The sequence below is a fragment of the Sminthopsis crassicaudata genome, chromosome 2, assembly GCF_048593235.1.
Source record: "Sminthopsis crassicaudata isolate SCR6 chromosome 2, ASM4859323v1, whole genome shotgun sequence".
In the NCBI taxonomy this organism is placed as follows: Eukaryota; Metazoa; Chordata; class Mammalia; order Dasyuromorphia; family Dasyuridae; genus Sminthopsis; species Sminthopsis crassicaudata.
Window position 1 is genome coordinate 109,206,558 of NC_133618.1, and position 25,426 is coordinate 109,231,983.

Here is a 25,426-nt window from a genome sequence, read left to right on the forward strand (position 1 = left end):
TTCCTCTTTCTTCCTTTTCTTTGGTCTCTGTTCCTGCTCTCTTTACCTTTCTCTTTTTCCTCTTCCCTTTCTCTTTTTTTCTCTGCTTTCCATCTTCCTTCCTTTCCTTGTCCTCTTCCTTTCCTATCTTTTCTCTCCCCTTTTCTATCTCTTGCCCCCTTTCCCTAGTTTTCTTCCCTTCCCTCCTCTGAGACTTCTATTCTGCCTTCATCCAGTCTTTCTCTGCTCTGTCTGTCTGTCACTCTGTCTCTCTTTGTCTCTGTCTCTGTCTCTCCCTTCCCTTCCTCTCTTTCTCTTTCTGTTTTCTGTCTCTCCCTTCCCTTCCTCTCTTTCTCTTTCTGTTTTCTGTCTCTCCCTTTTTTAATCCTTCCCTCCTCTCTGTTTTCTCTTTCTGCTATCTCCTATCCTTCCTTCCCCCCTGTTTTCTCTTTCCCCTCCTTCTCCCAATGTTCCCCCCCCCCCATATCTCTCAGCACTTTGGATAAGCAGAATGCAGCTGCACAAGAGCAAGATAAAGCTCTACCATCAAGATGATGAACAATTTGGATGAAGAGCCTTCGAGACAAACACAAAAGCTGAAGGAGTGCAGTTGATGCAGGCCCGGACAGCTGAAGAATGCCGCGGTCTACAGATGAATAGCCCTCATTTGTGAATATACAGATTTTCCATGATGAATAAAAACTGAGTGTAGGTCACAATAAATAAACTTTTTTTCCCTTCTTCTTAAATAATAATTCAGGTTCCCGGCACCAAACAGCTGTAAATTGAAGGTTGTGCTTAGTTTTCTCAACTCTCAAAGGGGATAATTAAGCTAAGCTCATATTGTTTGATATATTAGTGTAATGATGAGCTACTATATTCTGGCTTGTTTCAAGTTATTTTAGGAGTTTTTTCCATTATCTTTTTAAAAAAATTATGTTTCAAATACATTTTAAATGTAGTAACAGCATCTCTAAAACACAGTTGCCCTATGTTTGGATCTATTTGAAATGTATTCATATAACATTTAATTAAAGCTGCAATACTACCACCACCCCCCTTCAGAAAATGAGTAAGAGGTAGAAATGTCTGTATTAGCTGACTAGTCCTGACATAATCTTGCCAAAAGGCTGATTCTTTTTCCTTATTGGTGCAAGATAATTAGACCATCATTAACCTCCGGAAACATCACTGTCCGTATTTCTTGGCATCATAAAATCCAGTGATTCAGAGGATTTTCATAATTTTACTTAAGATCAATGCCGAGGCAAAGATCAGTTTTGAATCTGCTTTATATTTCTAAAAACTACAGTCTGCTGAGCTGTTCTTCACATTGGAACTTAACCCAAGAGGAAAACTAACAAAACCTTCACACCTGTGTCCCTGTGATCTCTATATAACACCCACTTTGATTTCTATTGGCAAGGGGAAGCAATGAGCAGAGGGGACAACAAAAGACCTATTCCTCATGAATATGATAGTGATATGGTCATTCATTTTGTTTCTTCTTTTTCTGCCTTTTCCAGACAGTTATTATTTGAAGGAGAGGAAGAAAATAAATGAAAATTTGTTCCAGAATCAGCTTTATGTCAAAGCGTAAAAGGAACTGGTCATCTCTATGTTTTGTTTATTTAACTATATAGGCCTGAGATACCTGAACTCAGTAAAATTTATTTTTCTCCTTATTTTTTCTTTAGGGAAGAAGATGTCAGTACTTTTTGGCTCCCTCTTTAGCCATACCTAATCTTGACCTAGCTTTCCAAGTACCCCTTCAAGGAAAATAACTTTCCTAACTCCTTTAGAACAAGAGTCCTATGAAAATGGAGAAACCTTTTTTGTACATGATGTTACAAGTACTATTTAAGAATGATAATATACATATTTAAGGTCCTGGTCCCATAGACCTTTAAGAAATCGTTGAATAAAACAATGATGACAAAGAAAAAGAAGAAATAATCAATTGGGGAGAGGGGTTGCAGAAGGCAGGAGATTTGACCAAATGACTGACCACAACAGCTTACTTCTAATATTATATTTATCTGAAAGACCTAAAACAAAATTACTAATCTCTCCCCCCATACCTCTTATTTAATTGTCCTGTCAGTTTATGAAATTACACAAGGCAAGGGCAGAGAAAATAGATTTCTATGTTGACCCAAAAGAGGGTTCATTGAAGTTAATAACTGAACCTAAGCTAATATATTATAGAGTCACAAGTAAAAGTTCTTAGATTTACAAAGGTCATTTCACTCTACTGCAAATGAATATAGCCAGAGGGCCACAGAAAGCAGACCTGGAAGGCCCTTTGAAATCACATATTCCAATCTTCTTACATCATAAGAGGCAGCTAGGGAGCTTAGTGAATAGAAATTTAGGCTCAGGTAAACTATGTTCAAATCTTACCTCAGATCCTTAATAGCTTTGTGACCCTTGCAAAATAATTTTATCTCTCTCTGGGTCCCTCAAGTCACTCATCCACAAATGAGAATAACAGCAACTGATTCTCATCTTGTTCTGAGAATAAATTGAAGATAACACATGAAGAAAGCACTTTAAAGACCTTAAATCACCTTATAAATATCAGTAAGATATTTGTATAGTTATAAGAATCTAAGATTAGAGAAAGGAATTCACTTACCTAAGGCTATAAAATTGGTGATGGAGGCAACACTAAAAATGGGTCTGCTACCCAAATAAAATGGAGAAAAACATAATTTGTTGTGTTAAAACTCTAAGGGTCAGTGCCAACCCTATCCATAGGTGGTTTGGGCTGCTGTGTGGCTAAGGTAATTTTAAGACCTACAAAAATGCATCTTCACAGAAAAGGATCTATTTGTACAAAAATATTTATAGTACTTCTTTTTGTGGAGGCTAAGAATTGAACGTTGAAGAAATGCCCATAAAATTGGGTTGGCTAAACAAAATTGTGGCATACGATTGTGATGGAATATTATCTTGCTATAAGAAATAGATTTACATGAACTGATGCATTAAAAAATGACAGAACCAGAAAAACATTGCACACAGTAACAGTAATATTGTTCAATGAAGAAACTGTGGATGATTTAACTATTTTCAGCAATACAATGATCCAAGACCATCCTAAGGGACTAATGATGAAGCATACTATCTGTTTTCAAAGCAAGAACTGATATTGATCGAATACAGGCTGAAGCATGCTATTTTTCAGTTTCTTTCTTTTTTTTTTTTAATTTGAGTCTTTTTGTACAAAATAACCAATATGTAAATGTTTTTACATTAAGAAATGTTTAAAATCCTCCTTTCAACTAATCTCCAATGAATAGCCCACCTGTTCCCAGTACCTTGCCTCCATTTCTTAAGATCTCACCATTAGTTCAGACTTGGGAGTTAAGATAATCAATACTGAAAGTTCCTATTAAATTGTACCTCATATAGACGTGGCTTTCTTCAGCAATGAGATGATTCAGGCCAGTTTCAATGGTCTTGTGATGAAGAGAACCATCTATATACCCAAAGAAAGGACTGTGGGAACTGAGTGTGGATCACAACATAGTATTTTCACTCTTTTTTGTTGTTTGCTTGCATTTTGTCTTCTTTCTCATTTTTTTTTCTTTTTGATCTGATTTTTCTTGTGCAGCATGATATTTGTAGAAATATGTATAGAAGAATTACCCATGGGGGGAAAGGAACACAAGGTTTTGCAAGGGTAAATGTCGAAAATTATGCATGCATATATTTTGAAAATAAAAAGCTTTAATTAAAAAAATTAATTGTACCTCATATTTGGAAAGCATGAGGTATTAACATTCATTTATTTTGTCCTGTATTAATTAAATATTTAGATTAGTTTATTATTTCTCTGGAAAAAGCTTGTTCCTGAGTTAATGAGACAAAAACAGATAAATTTTGAAGAAGCAAAGACAAGGGAAAGGGTCTAGGCTTGACAAGTGTGAGCTAGGATAGAAGTGGAGAAGGGGATATAAGAACAAACTTCATCCACCTCCAAATTGGGCATGGGGCTGGCCTTGTGTGTAGTCCTGCCTTAATTCTTAAATCCAAAGATAAAAAATGAAGTTTGGTCATTAGTTTGTTCAGATTTCCTAAACAATAGAGTAGAGACATATCTGAGAATAAGGTTTTCAAAGAAAAATTTTGATGACTATCTGTGTTTTTTAGTAACTTTATCATTAGAAAATCACCTGGTATGATTGAAAGTGCCTATTTGCTGTAGTGTTGCATTCTTCTGGTGGGGGAGGGGTGCATTGGTGAAGAATGAGGGAGAAATGATAGATATATAAGAGATAAATAGATTAATCTCAGAGCTCTCCATCTTCCAAAGTGAAGGAGTAATTAATTTTGTGAATAGATTGCATTACAAAGGGCTACAAGTAAAGAGAGGACATGCTGAAGTGCCTATTCCCAAATTTATAGACTCTGCCTGGAAAGCCCTAGTACTTCAGAACTATCTGTCCTCATATAAACTCATCCCTCTTTTGAATATTTTAAATGACTAGATAATGGTGGGGGGAGATAAAGTTAGTTACCTTCATCAGACCTTGGCACTTTGACATTCTTTAACAAAATTACCTAAATTGTATATATGAGGGAGGGGGGAGAGATGGGGGAGGAGTGCTTGTGTGTGTGTGTGAGTGTGTGTGTGTGTGTGTGTGTGTGTGTGTGTGTCCATCTTCCTCTCTACATGTGCACACACAGGACAGATAGACCCATTTTTCACTGCAGCTCTAAAGCAAAGTGGCATTAAAAGAGGCAGAGAATTACTTAAGAATAGTCCAGGTCTTAGATTCTTTATAATATTACTTTGGTTATTAGTATTCAAAATGCTCATGAGACCAACAACAAGTAGGTGACTTTTGGAAGACCAAAATGCAAATTGACATTTTCACAATTTTTTTCACTATAAATTAAAATTTATGACAAGATAAAGGAAAAAAAAATTGATGGTAAATGATAGTTCATTGGTTTTCCTTGTAGAATAAAATAAAGGAGTAGGTGAAGTTGGTTTTAGCTATGTGGAATTGGCTTTATCATGCATCTAAGGGAGATCATTTAATGGTATATTTGATCATTTCATTGTAATGCTTATAATAAGTAATGGGAAAAAATCAATATAAAACAAATGAAAAAGATTTATTAAATATCGACTATTAATTCAAGTGCTCTCTTTGTAAATATTATCTGATTTAATTCTCACAAAAACCCCGAAAGTTAAATACTGTTATCATCCCCATTTTATAGGTGAGGACATTGAGGTGACTTGCTCAGTATCCCACAGCTAGAAAATATCTGAGCTTGAATTTGAACTCAGTAGCCCAAGTTGTATTTGAACACTGGGTCCAATGTTCTAGCTCCTGCATCATCTTGTCTGTGTAGCTTATGCAACAAAATTTCTTACAGAGGATAAATTAGAAGAGTTAATAAAGAACTTAGTAAGACCTTCAAATTAAATGAACATATTTACTGAATGACTTCAGTGAAAAGGTAGATTAGGCAAGGAGGGAAAATATAGATATAGATAAATAGATGATAGATAGATAGATAGATAGATGAATGTTTGTGTGAAAAAGAGAGTCATTTGTTGTTATGTTTATTTCTTTGATTTTGCTTATTTCATTCATTAGTACCTTCAAGTCTTATTTCCCCCAATTTCTCTCATTTTTATTTCTTATTACAAAATTATATTCCATTATATTCATATTATAAGTTTTTTTCCAAGTCGTCATCCAAGTGGGGGCCTAATTTTTTCTGGTTCTTTGTTTTAGCAGTCGTATTGCTATGGATATTTTATAACATTAATAAAAGAACAAAAAACACTAACATGACCCTCTCTCCTTCCTCTAAAAGAAAATGTCCTGTTTTTGAGCTCTGTCAGGTGAATGTTCCATAATGGGACTGCTAAATCAAAGGGCATGGAAATTTTAAACATTATTCTTACATAATTGCTAATTGATTTCCAGAACAGTTGGACTAATTCACAGGTCCACCAATAGCGTATTAGTGTGACTGCCTTCCCACAATCATATATTTCTGTCATCTTTGCCAATTTGTACATATGAGCTGAATCTGAGTGTTTTTTTTTTCAATTTGTGATGAATATTTTCTGGGAAAATATAATTTGTAGGCACTGAATTTAGTAAGCATTAAAATAACATTGCAAAGTTTAATTGCTTCAACTTCATTGACAGGAAATAATCAATTACTAATGTGAGAGTGATTCCTGACTTATACATAGCATAATTTTTTTCTTTATTTACATATATGATATGTATGTATGTTTGTATATATATGTGTTTACATGCACTGACTTGTTAAAGATCAAAACTGATATAAATCTCAAAAAAAAAAAAAAAAAAAAAAAGGCCTAGAAACCAAACTATTCAATCCTAACTATTTCAACTAATTATTGAAGATGAAAAATGGAGTATGGGTATGAGAGAGGACAATAAAGCAGATCTTAATGATTTCATTCAGAAGGTTTTTTGGTTTATTTTGGGAGAGTGGCAATTGGGGTTAAGTGAGTTGCCCAGGGTCGCTTCCATAGCTAGTAAGTATTAAATGTCTGAGGCTGGATTTGAAGTCACATCCTCCTAAAGGACCAGTGTCCTGTTCTCTGGGCCATCTAATTGCTCACAGAAATTTAACTGATGTAAATACATTGTCATAATCAGAAGATGAGAAGAGCCAATGATATGCTCCAACTGGCAGACAATTATGTCAGTCAAAGGTGATGACAGTTTAAAATACAAAATCATCTATAACAATGAACAAGGAGTGTTTGAAAATTATCAGTTATATCACCTAATTAAACAGAGAGGAGTAAATAACAAAGTAAAAAATAAAACTGATTTAAGGAAAGCTATGTGAGAGACCCAAATAATCATAGCAACTCCAATGATATTTAAGAATTAAAAAAAAAAAAATGGAAGGCAATAAAGAGAAGAAAAGTACAAAGTTTGTCTTACCAAATTTTCTAACCATCAAAAGTATCAAGGTTACCAGCCTCGTTTTCTCCTCCAAAGCCATCTGGATCCAGTGGCCAGAATAATGTACATATCAATCAAGGGGATACCTAATAAAGATATTCAGGGGAAACAAAAAAAAAAAGCTTTTTGTAAGTGATATTGTATGGTGGTCTTCATTTTTACTTTTTTGACATTTGACTGGAAGACAGAGAAAATTCAAGATTTTACTCAATTCATCTTTTGTGGACTATTTTTTAGAGTATGTGTTTTTTTTTAAAGCAAAGCATTGTATTAAGTTTTCTCTTCTCTACATAAAGATCTACCCATCCATATATAAAAATTATTCATGATTTCATTAAAACAAAAATAATTTTGTTCAATGGCCTTCTGGTCTTAGATATCTAATCAGGGATAAAAATAGGGATATTTATTCTCATCATTTATTCTCACCATGTTTCATAGAGTTCAACTGAAGAAGGATTCCTTTTGTACTGTTTTATTTATATAATTATATAATTGTTTGTGGATGACACTTTAATAATTATATCCATCAAGTCAAACCACTCAAAAAAGTTCGGTTTAATGCAAGGAATGTGCTTGAGCATTATCTTTGTCTATGCTCCAGATGAGAAGATAGTTATTTGAACAAACTACAGAGCTCATCCATCACTGTGTATGTGTGTAATGCACATGCGCGTGCACACATGTGTGTGTGTGTATGTGTGTGTGAAAAAGAAATGTGAGCTAACTTGCCATTGGGAAATCGAAAAATTCCTTTAATAATGGCAAGTATCTCTCAGAAATAAAGGCCCAGTTCTATAATAGTAATATTCTATTATTGTTGTCATATGGTACAAGTCATGGAGTACTACAGTAAACATATTTACCACATTAGGGACAATGGAGGGGCATATGTGAAGTGTGAACCAGCCACAATATTTAACAAACATAGAATTTCACAGAAGAAAGGGAGTAAAAGATGTCATAAAGGAAATGTATTAGAGGAAAAAATGATAGGCTGAACATGTTGTAAAAATGAGGGATAATCAATGGACACTTCATGTGTTCCATTGGGATATTTATGATGCCAAGAAAAAGAAAGTAATGATGTCTCTATCATATTGAATGGAATATTGGTAGCAAAGTTATCAAAGAACACGATTGCCTTTTGTACTCTTAGAAGAAATAAATTAATATCTTATCAAATTAAGGACATCCTAAATAATGATAATTAGGAGACAGTCAGCCTGTGAAAGCAAGGAAAGTTTCACACTAGACCATACCTTTACTATCACACATTGGAATAAAACCTATAAAAATACAGGATCTCATGTTGGGTATTATTTGTTGGTTACAAAATATATGTGATTTATTAGGGAAAAAAATTTAAAGGCTCTATTCCTATGAAAAGGATCCAAATGACACATCATTCAGGAAAAGATATAGAAAGAAAAGTAACTTTGTTCAACAATTCTTCAATAATTTTCATAAAGATCTTACTAAAGAGTTAAGGTGGAATTTAATTTGAAAAATAATTCCTTAAAGTGATGATGCCCTGCATATACCTCTGTTTACAAATGACATTGTGCTGATTATATTAAGACTGGGATCATTACATATATTCCTATGAAAGATCATTGAAGTCTAAGGTGATTTCAGCTTAAATATCCACATGGGAAAAATCAAGTGTATGAAGAATGGTACTGTATAGATTATTTATGATTAGACAACTTTAAAAGCTTATCCAGATCAATGATAGTAAATTAAAATACATATATATATATATGCACATATGTACTTATATAATATTCTAAAAGTCAGTGCAATTTTAAGCCATTAAAGCATTATAAATATATACATATATTTATTATATATTATACACATATATGGATATATATTTTCTATAAATGTATATATCATGTATACATATACAAAAGGGTAATGCATATGTCCTTTTATAATGTATGTGTGCATAGATAGATGCATATACACATATAATTTTGAACAGACACTATCAATCAACATCAAATTGAATAAATAAATCAATTGGATAAGAGGAGGGGATGGTCTAGGCCCTATTGCCTTTGGGAAAATAAAGTTATTTTAATAACCCTAAGCTTCTCCATAAAACAGACACACTTTTTTCAAAGTAGTATTCTTCCAGTGATATTTCATGGCTGTGAGTCATGAAATAAAAGAATGTCTGAAAAACAAAAGTTGGAGATTACCAAAATGATAATGGAAAAAAATTCAAGGCAATTTTAAATAAGAAGCAATACATTAAAAACAAGAATTAGGAAGAAGCAGAATAAAAGATATAATCAAAAGAAATGTATGTGAAAAACAAAACTTGACCATGTCATTTGTGGAGAGTGAGGGATAATTTATGAACTTTTTGCAGATTCTCTTTGTATCCTCAGCATGTGGGAGAGTTTGAGGAAGACCTGTAGCACACTGGGATGGACCACTTGTAGGACACATGGGCAAGAATTGCCTAGGGAAAATCTACATTAATGAGATCACAAATTAATTTGAAGACAAGTTAGGGGAGAAAGGACAGCAATAGCTATTTAATTCAATCTGACTTTAAATAAGGCTTGTTTTTGATAGATCATCTTATTCTTCTCAAAAGAGAGAATCCCTTTTTTATCAGGCTATATTTTTCCCTTGCTGTTGTTTCTCAAAAAATCCTTAGGATAGACAAAACCTTAATTTACAAATGAGAAGATAGATAGATAGATAGATATAGATAGATAGATAGATAGATAGATAGATAGACAGACAGATAGATATTTACACATAAATACTTATGTGGGAGAGAGGAGCAAAAATTATACAATGTGCAATTACAATAAATTAGGAAAAGATTTTCTCAATTTATTTTATTTCTAATTTATGGAATAGAATAAGCATTTCCATGACATAGTATAATAAAAATGATGATGATAGTACATAAAACTGCAAAACTACTATGTACAACTTGCAATTCCTTTTAAATATATAATAAAAATTGTCTTGAATTTTTTTCAATTAGTTTAGATTTGCTAAGTGCCTCCAGTGTCTTAGGCATCATACACAACATACATGTAATAGAGTTCTTTGCCTCTGGGTGCTTCCGTGCTATGGTATTAAGATATACCAACACATCCTCCCTATATGATAAAGGTGACAACATTTTCCATCTCCCTAAACTCTAAATATTGTGCTGGTTTATGTCTCCATTGACGTGCGCCTCTCATGCTCCCAGACCAGACAGACTCTATCCATCCTCATCCACCATGCCTTCCACTTCCAGTTTGGTCTTTTCACTTGTGCTGCACTTAAACTCCTGATGGATTTCCATTAGTAACTGTGGTAAAGGCAGTGGATTTATTAACTCTTTTTCTTCACTCAATATCCTCATTTATAACAAGGTGCGCACTGGAGAACACAGCAAGGCAGATCAATAGCCAGGATAAAATGGGGAGAAGCACCATATTACAATTCTTTGACTTCTCTCTTTTCTCCCTCCCCTTCCATTTAGGTTAACGTTTCCCCTTCATGTGTACATGAGGTTTGCTTATAACTTTCATTTCACTCGAATACAAAACAAAGAATCTTTCTTATTTGGGCTCCAAGTGAATTCTTATTATATCTGAGTATGGACAGGTTAGGTCAGAATTTCTTTTTTAACTATCATGAGCAGGAGAAAAGTAAGACTTAAATCTTTCAGGAAGGCTCTTTTACCTTCCATTCAAAACCAAAGACTTGCCAACAGCATCGTCAATCAGCAACTGGGTTTAAAATTCTCTTTAAAATGTTTTACTAGTTCACTTTACTTGGCATTTTTATCACTATTTATATCTGTAAAGTAGTGATATAATTAGTAAAGCTATTAATGTTTCTTATGCTTAGTCTTACAAATGCTACAAATCTCTATAAATCTAGCTTATAGCAAAATAAATAATGATGATAATTCTGTCAAGCATCAGGATAATTGCTGGACTGCCTTTGTGTAAACCAAGCAAATATCAGCCCTGCTAAACAACTTAATCTGGGCCACTTAGCTACCCCCTCTTTGAATGATTCTTGAGCTCCAAAGTAACCACTAAGCAAAGAGACTCCTTAATTTCCATCATTTCCACAGTGCAGGACCACTGTCAAGGCTCCTGGCTACTATTTGGTTTATAAAAGCTTGTTTCTTTCGGATACAGAGTCCTTTTTGTGCTAACAAAGTGGATATGTGTATATGTGTATACATATTGATGTATATCTTTATTTGCTCTTCCTTTTGAAGAAAACTGGTGACATCATGGGAGATGTCTTTATTTGCTTGTGAACTAGATTTAAGTGAGTCAGTCATCGAAGTCCAATGGAAGAAAAACATCGAGTTGACTGGCAGTGGTCCAGGATGTGATGAATGACCTTAGCATCTTCAATGCCTGACCAAGCTCTAAACACGTCACAGAGACTGCTTCAGCTGCCTTTCTGGTCATTGGTCAAAATTGTTCACTTTTGCTTATTCTACAGAAGAAAGTCTTCACATGCTTGGAGTACTGAACCCTAATTCACTGATGGCGTTGAGATCCATGAATTATTCTCAACTCAGGTTAGCCTGCTTGATGAGACAGTTTACCTGACTGTGGGCAATACATCTCCTAAGAACCATAAGTGAGAATTGAGTGCCAGATAGACATCAAAGGTAGATAAGCAGCCCTGAAAGTACTTAGTAAGATTTCACACTAGAGATGCTTGTCCTCCCTGGGTACTCCATATACTCCATGTATGCATGTGTAACTATAGTGTATGTATACATACATAAATATACCCACATATGTATGTATAATGTTGAGTGTGACCTAGGGCTGAGATGTTACTTGAAGACACCAATTGTGTATCTGAATTATGATAATTACAGCTGACATTTATATTGGACTCTCTATGCATTATGTTATTTGAGCCTCACAAGTGAGATGTGCATAATGTTAATACTTTAGGTATTATTCCCATTTTGTTAAAGAAATTGAAGCTTAGAGAATTTAAGTTACTTGTTGAAGGTCATAGAAGGAGTAAAGGTCAGAGACTCTCCTGACTCAGAATTCGGCATTCTTAATCATCACTACATTTTAATATGTTTATATATGTTATGTATATATATATATATATATATATATATATACATATGCATATATATACATAGCTATATGTGCATAATAGATGTGACTCCCTACTTTCTTCTGATCAATAACTATCTCTAGCCTTCATAAAGACAAGTTTCCTCACAGGCCAGATGACACAGAAACATCTTTATTTTTATTATGGAACCCTGATTTGCATGTATATCTGGATTATGACATATCACAAGCCTATGATGTTTGAGAGTATATTTTTACCTAGAATCTATTCCCAGAATTATCATTTTAAGTAACTAGAAGAAATTAAAATGAACAGCCCAACACACCAGCCCTGAGTAATGGGCCTTCTAAAACAAAAGTATTAGACAAATATATCAGCTATGAGATATACCAAAGGCTAGTAGCCCAGTATCAGCATTTTTTACTTTCACTCTAAAGTGACTGGATGATAAGAGAGTACAATATGTATTAGGAATTCAGGGCGAGAAGATCTTTTTAATATAACTGTTTTACAATGTAGCCATATATCATTTCTTAGCCAAATGCAAAACAAAGCCCAGTTCTGAATCTGAAACACACATGATAGATTTCCATTGTTTTATTTTACTCCTTGAATGAATTTCTCAAGCAAACTTTTGTTGTTGCAGTTGTTGATGGTGCCAAAGGGTTTTAGTGAATCTTTCTTTACAGGGAGAACGGCTTCCAGACGAAAAAGAGCTGTTTGGGGTGAATAATGAATGCAGAGCTATATACTCCCCATGGCAGCATGTGCAGGGGGACTATATGAATAGACAGTGAGTGCTTGGCACGTTGAAAAGTCAGTCTCCTTTTCTATTATATTTGGCCTTGTTGAGCCAATGTGCAAAAGAGTGGCCGTACATTATTTTCCATTAGCATTTTTATGGCACTTTATATTCGCAGAGTGCTTGGCAATTCTTTATTCTTAGCCTCCCAATATTCCTTGTGAAATCATCACCATCACCATCGATTCATACTTATTGAACACCTGGTATGCTAGGGGCTACAAATCGATGACTAACGTTCAGAACCCCACAAGTGCCACACTGAATCAGATCTGGGATTCGTCTAGCCCAGTTCTCTGTCTATGGGTACTTCAAAAAAGATAGTCCTCCTTGAGATCAACTTCCACATTCAGAGACTTGTACTCTCTAAACATCCTTTGTTTCTCTAAATTACTCAGTTTGAGGTTGCCATTCATTTATTTATACAAAATGATGCTGAACTTATTCATATTTTCATCCTTTTTTTAATCTTTTTTAGCTAACAAGGTCCCTAAGTTGACTTGCCATGATGTAAAGTCATTTCCCCCTGTTTTTAGTAAAACTACTTCTCTCACACTGAAAGCTTTATACTTCCATCTCCATCATTTCTAGCCTTATATAAATATTGAATTTGGTGGTGTTTTAGTTTACTATTATAGAATATGGAGTCCTCTTATCTTCTGGCTCTAATCTCAATTCTCTGCCTTTTTTTTAACCTCCTCACTAGAATCCTTATTTTCTCATTGGCTCTACTTCTGATTCTGAACTTTTCTATCTTTCCCTTCTCTATTCCTTGTAACTCCATCAGCTTTTAAGCTCCCCTTTTGATGTTTTGTCTTCCTGTGTGAAGATGCAAGCTTCCTGCGGGTAGAAGTTCTCTCTCTCTTATTCTCTGCCTCCCTCCCTTATTCTCCTCCTCTTCCTCACCCCTCTCTGTGTCTTTCTCCATTTCTCTGTCTCTGTCTCTCTATCGCTGTCTCTGTGTGTTTCTTAAACTGTTGGTTCCAATCCTATATGGGCTTGTGTAACTGAATGTGAGGTCATGAAAAAATTTCTGAATGCTCTATGTCCTGCAGTATCAAATATTCCACCAAGATTTAATTCCTTATGCAAAAAACAAATTTGCTTTCATCTTTAATAGATGGTAAAATTATTTGTATAACAAAGAATTGTTTTAAAATCACTTTATGATTTATTATCAGTAAATATCTGATTTTTGTTACCTATTTTATATGTCTATATACCTGGGGTTACATAAAAATTTCTCTGGCAAAAAGGAGTTACGAGTGAAGAAAGTTTGTGAAGCCTTGATCTAGAGAACCATTCCCCATTTGTTTGAGGGTCCTTTGTGTGCTTTTCTGATTCTTGGGTCTTATTATCCTGACAAATCACTAAAAGGTTAGGGTGGAAATGCTAGACATGGCTTCTGCCACTCATCAAGCACTATACTGCCTACTTTTGTGCATCTTTCATGTGTAAGCTCTTCTCTCCCCTAACATTTTTGCCATTTTGGTAGGGGTCCTCATTTCTTCATGCCTGTTCTAGTGCAATATCCTGCTGCTTAGTCCCTATGACTTGTCTTTCTCCATTTCAATTCATCCTTTACTAAGGTTGTCAAATTAATCTCCTTAAAATATACATTTGATCAGATATCCCTCCCTCACCATTCAGTAACCTCTAGTAGCTCCCTGTTACCTCAACAATCAAGTATAAAATATTCTGTTTGGCTTTAAAAAGCCCTTTAAAACCTGTCACCTTCCTCCCTCCCTTTTCAATTGTGCTCTACCTTATTCCCATTAATATAGTTTATATGAAAAATCCTGAAAAGTTGGGTTTCCCCAGTGTTGCAAGCTTCCAGGTAGTATGGGATAGTGGGTACCACTGACCAAAAGATTTTCAGAATGTGAGATTAAGGAAGGTTAAAATTCCATAGAGCAATTAAGTGATCCAATAGAAGCCTTGAACAAATGAGGAATTGGGGAGCTAGGAAGGCACAAATGGATTTAACCAATCAAAGAGTCTGGTGGTTTTGAGAAAACCACAAACTTAAGATAATATCAGATCTAGACCAAACTAGTTGGGGTCAATAACCTGACTTGACCAAATCACTATTGCACCTGCTTAAGAGGCTAATTGGATATTAAACAACATACTGCATAGGAGTTTTCCATCATTTTTTAAACATGTGATATATGATGAGGGAGGAGGAACATGTTTATACATATTTAGCAGAAACATGTAGTGGGTGTATCAGAAAGATTGTAACCTGGAAGAAACGAACAAATCTGTTCTCTGCATAGAGGGATTGTGCCAAACTAGCTAGTATAAAGTTTCTCCCACTTCTGTGCTTGGGGCTCCCTCTTCCTAAAGAAGGGTGGGGCCCATTTCTGACCAAAAATGTTAAGATGATTCTTTAAGATTCTTCTTTAATAAAATGTCTTCAGTATCTAATTTTCAGTATCAGGAGTATATTTCTGACACTCTGACCCAGTGAGTCTGGTTTCTTGAATGTTTGTCACATAGAACACTTCCAACTCCAAGTATATTCCCTCACTAACTTTTATATTCTTCCTCATCATCTCTGCCTCTTGGCTTCTTGGCTTCCTTCAATAACAACATATTGGGAAATAGAGACTCGGCCAGTGAGTGAGAGAAAAGATAAAGGAAGACAAAAATAGGGCCAGAGTAAGGAAAATATTTCCCTTTCCAAGAATGCCACACACTTTTCTTAAGTATAAATCTTACATACTTGTGTTAAGAGTGACTATTGCCATATTTCCTTATGTAATGTCAGTTATTTCCATTTAATACCCATAAAAAGTTGCATAGAACTTTAGTCTGATTTTCTTCCAGAAAGTCTTTTTTGACTTTTCAAATTCATACTCATGCTTTTCTTTGAATTTCTATATATTTTTTTCAGTATCACTCATGTAAATACTTACCAAACTGCCTTGCCTTGTTACTTAATTGTTATAGTTTATGTGTGCTGTCTCTCCAAAAAAAAATTAAACTCCTAAAAGTCCAGAATCATGTTGTACATTTCATTTAGTGCCCGGAATTGCAATGAATGTCCTAGATAGCGAATAATATTTTTGAATGAATAAATGATTCCCAGTGTCCAACTACCATTTCAACTTCTCAACCTTCTTTAGACATCTCTCTGAATATTGATTTAACTTAGGCTACCTGAGTTTATAGCACATGACAAGAGACCAAGGCCAAGATACCACAGCAGTAACAGATTTCCAAAATGAAAGATTAAGTCTGGCCAAAGATATGTTCCTTCAAAAGTTAACAGAGACTTCCCAAAGTAGGAAGTGTGAAGAGGTTTTAAATGAGATTTTAGCCCTTGCTACTGATATAAAAGGAATTGCTGTATGGGAAAAGAAAAAGACAGAAAGAAAAACCCTCATACCTATAATATACCCCAGTTCTGTCTGTTGTTCCTTCAGCTGGCTCTGCAGGCCCATTGACCTTGTGCCAGAAAGCTGATCACGTGGAGCTGAAGCTATCAGACATCACCTGTCTGGGTGCATTCTTCTGACTTTTGTCTGTATTTCTATTACACAAATGCCACAAATTCTGTCTTTACAAGATTGAATTGAAGATTGAACTGCCTGAAACTCCAAAGAGGGGAGCATCACCTTCCTCTCTGCTCCAAGTGGAGACCTGGGGCTAGTCCCCAGCTCTTTCCGAACAGTACATGGTTACCATGGGCAGATTCTGGGAGATTTATGTTTATCCAAGTTCCGGAGCCTACTGACCTTAGATACCAAAGATAGAGTTATAAAGTAAATTTACTACAAGAATCTACTGCTGGTGAAATGAGAGCATTTTACTCCTTTTTAATAAGGTTAAAAATAGTTACAAGTGGAGCACTGGAATAAGGACTTTAAAAAGCTGTGTGTCCCTGCATCTGCAGCTGAGGCACAGATCGGGGTTTTATATCTCCATCTAATCTATATCTCCAATCTAATAATAAAGGTTTCCCCTCCCTTTCACTTTCTGACTCTGCTCCTCCCAGACTCATTGATTTGGTTCCTGCTTCTGGTCCTCACTTAATACACTAACAGCATAGGTCTTATACCTCCCCAAATTTTCAATCCTGATATTTCTCTGGCATTAGATGAACCATTCATTCTGTTTATAATTTCAGAAGATTATTTTAACTAATAGTTGGATAGTTGCATTGTTGCTGGTGGTGGTGGTCCTTTGTTCTCAGAGAACCAATGACATCATTGAGGATGCCTTGACTTACATGTCAATTGGATTTAAGTGAGGCAGTGTTGCTCAAAGTTGATTACTGGATAATTTTATATTAAAGATGACAGACTGGCAAACAGGAAGAGGATTCTAAAAAGTCTTTGAGCTTTCTCCATAGAATATATCTAACCTGCTGAAGAGTTGGTTGAAAATAAATTCAGCAACCCAGAAATCTTGTTGGTGTAAATGTTGTTATAGACTGAGTGAAGTCCAAGCTTCCAGAGATTAATCAAAAAATATAGTCTGAATTCAGGGAAATCAGAGGATTTAGGGGCAAGATCCCATTATACTTGACTGGCTAGTCATACATCCATGCTTTCCATCTCTTGAAGAAATTTCATGTACAAAGAGGGAAAAAATAATTTCATGGTTTTGTTTTCGAGGGTTTGGCTTTCATTTTTGCTTTGGGGTTGATGTTTTATTGTTGTGTTTTTTTTTTTTTTTTTTTTTTTTTTTTTTTTTTTTTTTTTTTTTTGCCATAATAAGAGTTTCATTATACCTTACCTTGTTAGACTCTGCCCTGTTATATGTAGTATTGGGTGTAGACAACATTTAAAAAGGAATATTTTTATAAGGTGGAGAATAATTAGAGGAGGGTGTGTAGAATGATAACAGTTATCAAGTTCATACTATATGAGGATCAACTTAAAGAAACAGGAAAATTCAGCTTTGAGAAGAAATGACTTAGGGTGGACATGATAGCTGTCTCCAAGTATTTGAAGTGATTGCCTGGTGGACCAGCGATTAGACTGTTCTAAATGCTTGTTAGATTGATAGATTGATTGTGCCTAGAGAGAGAGAGAGACCAGGAACAATAGGTAGAGATTATAAAAAAAAATTAAGATTGATTTGGGGAAGATTTTCCTTATAATAGAACTATTAAATTCAAATCAATTTAATACAAAAAGAATGTTAGTCTGTCAAAAATATTAGGTGTGTACTATATACCTTATTCAGTCCCTACCAGGTTCCAGATTCCTATTTCAATGAGTTTACTTTCTCTTCTCTTGTACAGATAATGCCAGTTTAGAAAGGTTTGCCCCATGAGATAATAGATAGGCCTTCAATGTTGGTCTTAAAGTAAAGGAGTAGAAAAAATCATTTCCAGGTATGGGTTAGACTACATGGTCACAAAGGTTTCTTCTAGCTCTAAAATTTTATGAAATGATGACTCAATTAAACCCTAGATCAAAGGTCTAAAAAGACCACAATCCAATGCCAGTCAGAGACAGAGCTAAAGATAGACCTCAATAGAATCCAATTTAGATTTCAGAACAATAACATGCATAATACCAAGATGACAGATGCTGAATTTCCCAATAAAAACTCACATTTGACGCCCCTGGAATGAGACATCATTCATCAATTTCTTGGTCACCATAGTGCCCTAAACTGAAGGAAAAAAAAAATTCTCACTATTATTAAAAAAACAGTGTGGAAGACATCTAGTGGCTAGTCATCACATTCAGAACTCACCAGAAGGTATTTTGGTTGGCCTCAGAAAAAAGTTCATTAAATGCTTGGAACTTCTTACAAATAAGACAATGAATCAACAGAGATAAAACATGGGAGGATTTGATGAGATAATAGCATTATTGAAAATAAAGGTTGAATCTAAAAAAAAATCTCTCATTTTACATATGAAAAATCTCAGAAAAAGAAAAAAAGACTCTGAATTTTGGTTAGCCCAATTTATTAGCATGAGATTATGTTAACCCTAAAAATGGATCTCATGTACATAGGTATGATCACTAAAATGCATATTTTGAGCCTTTGGCTGTGTTCTTCCCTTGCCTGCTGTGTCCAGGTAGCAGAACATATGGACTGTCAGACTACCCACCGATAAGAGACCTCTTCATTACCCAAGCATGATAGGGGGTGGGGTGAAATTTTAGTTATATAACTTACTTATGTGTATCTCAGCTAGATGTTTAACATACAGGAAATTCATGTTGGCTTTACTTTCAAAGGAGGATAATAGGATGATGTGAATAACAACAAAAAGAGAAAAACTGTAATTTTGTAAATAACAAAGTCTTCCTCTCAGCTGGATAACATGGCAATGAATTTACTTATTTGCTCTATTGTTCTTAATACTCTTAGGTTCTCCACACTTTCCTGGCAATCTGACCAAGTTATTCAGAAAAATGTTGTTTGTTTTAGGTCAATGAAAAATCTTCCCCCTCTTCTTCCAATTCCAACATTTTGGACATGTTGAGTTTGAGATATCAATGAAATATGCAAGTGAAAGTGTCCAGAAGCCGCTGAAGATACAGAATTAGTTCAGGAGATAGACAGAATAGGGAGAAGATGAGAGATCTTATTCATCCAAACAATTAATATTTTTAATGTGACTTGACTCAAAAATATTTATTAAATTTCAATACCAGGTTCTAGGGAATAGAAAGGGAAAAAAAAAAAAAAACAACAACTAAATAGTCTCCAAACAAGACCTCACCCTCTATGAGGAAGTGGGGAGCAATGAACATATAATAGATAACATAGATACTTAAGCTATAGGGTAATTTGATAAGATGGAATTAAGAAGAGAGAGAGAGAGAGAGAGAGAGAGAGAGAGAGAGAGAGAGAGAGAGAGAGAGAGAGAGAGAGAGAGAGAAGGAAGGAAGAAAGGAAGGAAGGAAGGAAGGAAGGAAGGAAGGAAGGAAGGAAGGAAGGAAGGAAGGAAGGAAGGAAGGAAGGAAGGAAGGAAGGAAGGAAGGAAGGAAGGAAGGAAGGAAGGAAGGAAGGAAGGAAGGAAGGAAGGAAGGAAGGAAGGAAGGAAGGAAGGAAGGAAGGAAGGAAGGAAGGAAGGAGAAAGAAAGAAGGAAAGGAAAGAGGGAAGGAGGGAGGGAAGGAAGGAAAGAAAGGAGGGAGGGAAGGAAGGAAGGAAGGAAGGAAGGAAGGAAGGAAGGAAGGAAGGAAGGAAGGAAGGAAGGAAGGAAGGAAGGAAGGAAGGAAGGAAGGAAGGAAGGAAGGAAGGAAGGATTTCTTTCTAAAAATCTAAGGTTTATGGTAGAAAGGCATTCTGACTCTTTTGTAGTGAAGATGATTTTTCTAATGGAAGTGGAATGCTAAGTTGAGAGGAAAGCCAAGGTAGTAGAGTTGGCTAGTTCTTAAAATTATTGGTGGAGAGGGCAGTAAAGAAAATGAAAGAGTCCATGGTGACTATTAAATTACGAGCTCCATTGACTGGAAGACAGATTGAACCCTCTACAGAAAGAAAAAAGATTTTAAGATTTTTGGAAAGAAAGGGGATTATGAGGGATGGTGATGAGCTCCATTTGACATACAACAATAAGAAGAAAAGATAATCAGAAGAATCTAGGCTTAGTGGTAGAAGATACCTTAAAGATCATATAATCTAACCAATACTCAGATAAATATGATCTCCATATAGCAGAAAATTCCTTGAAGCAATGTAGGCTGAATGCATTCATGGCTGATCATCCCATGAGACTCATGTCCATGTCTTCTCATAAGTTCACAGCCATATATACTCACTTTCTCTTGACATCATAGGGTTATCAGTATAATACTTGGACTGTCCAATTGTCATCTCTAGCCATTATTATTGGACCAACTCTTCCTTTCCCATCACACATTTCCTTGATGACATCTTTTACTCCTGTTCTTTCTCAAAGCTTCTTATTAATTATATTGAAGCTGGTTCAACAATCCATAAAACAAAGAAAAATACAAAATGTCCCTCAGTTTTGTATAGCTTCCTTTAGCTGCTTTCATAACAGTGGGAGAAGGATGAAAAAGGAAGAAAGTAATATTGAATCATACCATTTTACACCATTTATAAACTTAAACTTGACAGTTGGCACTCTACACATGTATCTAACCAAATAATAATCTTTATTTTACTCAATTAAAACTATTTATTGACCAAATTTAATATTTTATTTTTGTCCCAAATCCATACATACACAGAGTATAGCATAAATCCAGCATCTTCAACTTTCTTGGACTTGCTTTTGTGTGCCATACTCCCAATCTTTTTTTTAATTAATTTTATATTTATAAATTTTTTGACAGTACATATGCATGAGTAATTTTTTATAACATTATCCCTTGTATTCATTTTTCCAAATTTTCCCCTCCCTCCCTCTACTCCCTCCCCTAGATGACAGGCAATTCTATACATATTAAATGTGGTACAGTATAACCTAGATACAATATATGTGTGTAAATCCAATTTTCTTGTTGCACATTAAGAATTGGATTCCGAAGGTATAAGTAACCTGGGTAGAAAGACAGTAGTGCTAATAGTTTACATTCAATTCTCAGTGTTCCTTATCTGGGTATAGCTGTTTCTGTCCATCATTAATCAACTGGAAGTGAGTTGGATCTTCTTTATGTTGAAGATATCCATTTCCATCAGAATATATCTTCATACAGTATTGTTGTTGAAGTGCATATTGATCTTCTGGTTCTGCTCATTTCACTCAGCATCAGTTCATGTAAGTCTCTCCAAACCACTCATCCTGCTGGTGATTTCTTACAGAACAATAATATTCCATAACATTCATATACCATAATTTACCCAACCATTCTCTAATTGATGGACATCCATTCATTTTCCAGTTTCTAGCCACTACAAAAAGAGCTGCCACAAACATTTTGGCACATACAGGTCCCTTTCTCATCTTTAGTATTTCTTTGGGATATAAGCCCAATAGTAGCACTGCTGGATCAAAGGGTATGCACAGTTTGATAACTTTTTGTGCATAATTCCAGATTGCTCTCCAGAATGACTGGATTCTTTCACAACTCCACCAGCAATGTATTAGTGTCCCAGTTTTCCCACATCCCCTCCAACATTCATCAATATTTGTTCCTGTCATCTTGGCCAATCTGACAAGTGTGTAGTGATATCACAGAGTTGTCTTAATTTGCATTTCTCTGATCAGTAGAGATTTGGAACACTCTTTCATATGAGTGGAAATAGTTTCAATTTCATCATCTAAAAATTGTCTGTTTGTATCCTTTGACCATTTATCACTTGGAGAATGGTTTGATTTCTTATAAATTAGGGTCAGTTCTCTATAGATTTTGGAAATGAGGCCTTTATCAGAACCTTTAACTGTAAAAAATATTTTCCCAATTTGTTGCTTCCCTTCTAATCTTGTTTGCATTAGTTTTGTTTGTACAAAAGCTTTTTAATTTGATGTAATCAAAATCTTCTATTTTGTGATCAATAATGGTCTCTAGTTCTCCTTTGGTCATAAATTCCTACCTTCTCCACAGGTCTGAGAGGTAGACTATCCTCTGTTCCTCTAATCTATTTATGATCTCATTCTTTATGCCTAAATCATGGACCTATTTTGATCTTATCTTGGTATATGGTGTTAAGTGTGGGTCCATAGCTAATTTCTGCCATACTAATTTCCACATACTCCCAATCTTGCAAAAGTTGTATCCTCGGTGAGCCTAATTTCCATCCATTCTTTTCAACTGCATCTCTTCAACTGTTCAATTTCCAGTGAGTCAGCATCCCTGCCTTCAGTGGAATGTTGGTTATCTCTAGCAAAAACATATCATAAGTCCCCTGTACAACTTATCACCAGCACATCAGTAGAGGATGAACAAACATTGTGAAGGCTAATAAGAAAAAATGAAGATTCTCTCTTTCTCTCTCTCTCTCTCTCTCTCTCTCTCTCTCTCTCTCTCTCTCTCTCTCTCTCTCTCTCTCACACACACACACACACACACACACACACACACACACACACACACACACACACACACACACACACACACACACACACACACACACACCTTTTACCTGGAAGAGTAAAATGGTTTATATCAACTTTCTCCCCCCATTCATACACCAAAGAAATCACTCAATCTGAGAAAGCATTCTCCACCTTACTCTGATTTTTATGCCTATATTATGAACCCCTTAAAGTAGGGGGTTTATAATGGAAACACTGACAGACCCTTAACTAGAGGGGCATTAGCAGGCGCCACAGTAATAACCATTTAAGCCCTCTTTCCTCAGAAATGATCTGCTGGGCCAATGAGGATAGAGTAAACACGGCTGATATCTTAATGACCTTTGAGCATTAGCAGATGGCCTTTTTATGATCACAGATTAGCAGTACATGGCCGATTTTTAATGACCCCTAACAGGTGCCAGAGGTTCTTTTCACTTTTTTTGCTTATATACCTTCTTAGAGAGAATGGGAGAAGCCTTTCCATTGAAACTCTTTTCCATCTTTCCATTTTTCCTTATTTTAATCCTTTGGCTTCAACATCCATAGTCTATGCTAAGACTAGCTTCTCAGAGTTCCCTGATCATAGTAACCCCAAAACTGATAGAATCCCTCTTTCATTCTGTAGGTTCTCTTTCAGGGTCTCCAAATTTTAGAACTATATATGTGCAAAAGAAACAAATAGGGCCTCCAAATAAGCCTGTCTGATTTGACTTTAGATTGCGCAGCACTATGGGGCTGAATGATAAAACACTGTAGTAGCTTCTTTCTAAGTTAATTAAACGAATCAACTAGCATGGGTGAAGCCATCAGAACACTTCCATTCTGCCATTTGCAACATCATTCAATTAACTTCACCTGGAAGCACATTTTCAACCTCCTCCTCCCTCCCTTCTTCCCCAAACACTATGCCTCAAGGCCATACACCCTACCCTGTTCATCTTTCTCTCCCTCTGTTCCTGAAAGGGAGGGAAATCAGAGCTGTTGCGCCCAGTCAGTGAATGTAAATGATCTTTCCATCCAATGTTTGGGTAAATATCCCTTTGCCCTAGTTTATTCTAGCACTGGAACAATTCAGGAGGGCACCAGGACACAGAGTAATTACCAAATTGGTTTCTCTGCGTTTATCTCTGTGGGTGGGGAAAGTAAACCCCCTACAATTAATCTCAGATGCTGTCTGCTTATAAGCAACTCTGAGGCTGCAAACCTTTGAAGCAGATAAAGCCTGCCTGAAAGTTGGAGCAAAAGCAGTATGCGATTGAACTCCAGAGAACATGTGAACTCGATCCACTTGGCCTAAAGGTTGGAGGCACTATCTCTGACAGAAGCAAAGCTGAAACAAGACCAGAGGAAATAAATATTCTTTCTTTCAATAGGCAGCATTCCTCTGAGATGCATATACATATACCCCCCTTTTATGATTTTTTTTTTTAAAGCTGCAAGTAAGTTTACAGGAAAATGACTTGTTTTCCAAAAGAAACACAGGTTGTCTTTTCTAAAATAAAAAATGTTGCAAGACATGTGTGGGTTACAGCTGCTGTACAAAACAGAGACCAGCAGCCAACAAAATACTGACATAGAATGATATGGGAAGAAGCATTTCATTTAAAGAAACATTAGAGATCACCCCAAAGACAATCATCATATGCATAAAAGAAAATAAGGGGCAGTTTAGTGAGACCTCTTTTGGGCAAATTGGAGGATACTTTTTGGTTTCTGCTTTGATGAAATTGTTTATATTTCCTTTCTGAGAAATTGTTTTTCGGCTGAATATTTCATCAATGTGGTTTTCTTGTTATTTCCACTTAGGACAACTTAAGACATGACACACTTATGTTTTGATTCAGTCCCCAACTAGTAAAAAAAAAAAAAAGTTCATTGAAGACTGGCTGCTTTCAGACTTTGGACAAGAGAGGTGCAGAATGGGCAGGTGTTTGAAAACGACTTTTCTTTTCATCAGTCTTCTAAAATTCACAAGACCTGGATAAGCCTACTGTCCTCCCCAGCCTCCCGCTATTTCTCTCTCAGTTCTTGGTCAAGTTTCAAGAAAACTCTTTGTCTATGCTATGTAGCTCAGAGGTGTAAAACCAATTAAGAAAATGAATCCCAAGGTGTTGAATTTCTAGATCTAGTGGGCAATTTTTTTTCTTCATATCAGATGTGAAATAGAGAGGGAGAGGATGTGCTGACTTCACAGGGGCCACTATTACAGATGAATGAAGGCTAAAATATTCCAAATGCTAGATTAAAGTATTCAAATTGTCTGCTTCATTTACAGGTATGTCCTAATTGTATAGAACCTGCTTTCTCCTTTCTGAGGATCAAGATAATGAATGGGGTAAGGGGTGGAATGTGATTATTATGACCTCCTCGTTTCCTGAGCCTCTTATTCAGGAAAGAAGATAAGGACATTTTTCTATGTCTTCAGCAATTGATTAGGAATGGAACTTTTTGATTTTTGTTTCTTTTAAATCTCAGCCCCTGTTGCTTAGGAAGCCCCGTCTTTAAACTATTAATGTGTGAATGTCTCTGCCTGCTCCCAGTCAAATCGGGATCATTTTCTATCAGACATAGTTAAAAAGACAAAATGAAAAATCCATTAC

At 35.4% G+C, this 25,426-nt stretch overlaps 1 long non-coding RNA gene across 1 annotated transcript in view; it reads right to left on the reverse strand.

Moving 5' to 3' along the window:
- Nucleotides 1-475: 475 nt before the first annotated feature.
- The window catches only part of LOC141553245 (uncharacterized), a 75,218-nt gene continuing 50,267 nt past the window's right edge, over nt 476-25,426 (reverse strand). Inside the window, exons 2-3 of the long non-coding RNA XR_012485344.1 lie at nt 6,942-7,048; nt 476-2,493 (exon numbers count right to left, since the gene is read on the reverse strand). This is a non-coding gene — a long non-coding RNA (uncharacterized LOC141553245). The remainder of the gene's footprint in view (nt 2,494-6,941; nt 7,049-25,426) is intronic.